We start from the raw sequence: 2,023 nt of genomic DNA on the forward strand, positions 1-2,023 counted from the left end.
ACAATTGGAAATCATTTATAGTGGTTCAAGAAAATGCAGTTTTCTTAAAACTTTGCAAAATTTTAGGAATTTTACAATTCCTACATATGTATATGTTTTTTGCCTCGTTGTAATTCGCCATAAATCTGTGGTATAACATTGTTATTAGCCGCTGATGGTGTTGATGGCATTGAATTTGGTGATGGCGTTGATGATGCTGGTGGTGAATGTCAAATATGTAAACAAACAAAAATATCAATTAAAATTTATAAACATGAAAAACATCAATGTATACCTTTAGAATATGACTATGTCGGTGATGTTTCAAAGAATAAACTATTAACATGCTTTCATCATGAGCGAGAGTCTCATTTTTGCTGAGGGAGATATTTTAATTTGCCTCCAGTAGACCTTCATTTATTTCACCGAGCCTTAAACATAGTATAATATTAATTTGGAAAGGGGAATGCAATAAAACAGGAATGCATAAACAGGTTATTATTGTCGTTGTTGTTGATGGAAAACCGACTGAGGCCGGGCTTCGTAATGCGGCTACTACTACAACAACCACAACTATTCACTGATAAAGGGCCTGCTCGAGGCACGCAATAAAAGCACAAAAACTGCAGCGCTGATGAAAATTTGCAAGACGGTTCCAACATCCTAATTGGTAAAACGTTGCTAGAAATTCACAGCGAACGTGATGCTTTATTCACGCAACACTACAGTTGTAATTGCAACTCGAACAAGCCCAAACACTTCCAAAGCTCAGGAAACTGCTCCACCAATACAACTTATTGTCCAAAGAAGATTGGCTGCAGTTGACAATAACACAATGATAAGAGCACTTTACCAATGCACTAATATGTCGCTCTGGAAAGAAATATACATTAATTTATATGTTTTCTTAAAAATAAATGCAAATTTACCTAATTTTTCCACCGGCAGGCACGAATATGATGTTCAAAACAAAAGCAATGACAACGAATTTCACACACATTGATGTATTTTAGCGCAAACGATAAGTTTCACAAATATTTTAAATTATTGCCTGGAACATACACATTTATCGTTATTATTGGAAATGCAAGACTTGGCACGCATTTTTAATTTCTTTTTTATTGAATTCAAATGAATAAAAACATATTTTTCTAAAATATTTCTCAATTTACATTTTAAAGTTTTTTCTGAAACTTGAATGTAACTCTGTGCGGAGAATTAGAGAATTGAAAATCAGGTGATCTCAGCTGTTTTCAAATGTAAACAAACAAAATGGCGCTTTCCATACTTGTAAGCCTATACAATGATTTAAATACTGCATGTGCCGGCATTTGAACCTGCGAAACAGAATTTATAGCCGACATCTCTACCTTTCGGCTACGACACCCAAAAGATTTTTTGATTTTAAATTCATATTTTTCATATGTGACAATGAAATCAGTTCTACTCATATTGATATTGACACAAAATGCGATAGGAGCTTTTACGTGATAAAAATCTTAATAGAATTTCTTTACAATTAATTTATCAAGAAAATTCAGAATTGGGCGGTTACAATGAACTTATATTTTTAAATTTACAAAGTTGCCAGTAAGTTCCAAAAAATTACTAATCCAGCAGCCGAATTCTAACATTTGCTATCGCTAATTTCGATCGCCAAAAATCTCCAAAAGAATAGCAGGCGACCCTAACAACGCGCAACATCTAGTCACATTCCCTCATACTGCCAGATTTGACTGATTACAGATTACATGTGTTACTCTCCACGGTGTATACTTTTCCCCCCACTGATTTTCATTTAGAGAATTTTAGCGACAAAAATTTAGTGTAGCGATTATCATAATTCCACTGCAGTAAATAATTGCTCGTAGTTTGAACTGTGTCAGAACTGAATCTCTACTTAAATAGGCCGTCTGAAATTGGTCCTAAAATTTGTGATTCAGTGTTGTCAAAAAATTTCTACAATTAAGATCAATCGTTTATGGCATATCCTTTTGTCTATTACAATTTCTTCCATTTATATGCATACTAGCAGAGCACCTGA

The 2,023-nt window shown here is 33.8% G+C and overlaps 1 long non-coding RNA gene across 2 annotated transcripts; it reads right to left on the reverse strand.

The window, feature by feature from the left end:
- Positions 1–145: 145 nt before the first annotated feature.
- Positions 146–1,004, reverse strand: LOC118757029. Of its 2 annotated transcripts, XR_004995177.1 has the most exons (4): positions 909–999; positions 833–852; positions 275–410; positions 146–196 (listed from the first exon to the last, which is right to left on the reverse strand). It is a non-coding gene; the product is annotated as an uncharacterized LOC118757029 (long non-coding RNA). The 2 variants fall into 2 exon arrangements; XR_004995176.1 differs by having other exon boundaries at positions 275–852; positions 909–1,004.
- Positions 1,005–2,023: the final 1,019 nt, after the last annotated feature.

This window comes from Rhagoletis pomonella, unplaced genomic scaffold, assembly GCF_013731165.1.
Source record: "Rhagoletis pomonella isolate Grant_MI unplaced genomic scaffold, Rhpom_1.0 Rhpom_scaffold_13796, whole genome shotgun sequence".
In the NCBI taxonomy this organism is placed as follows: Eukaryota; Metazoa; Arthropoda; class Insecta; order Diptera; family Tephritidae; genus Rhagoletis; species Rhagoletis pomonella.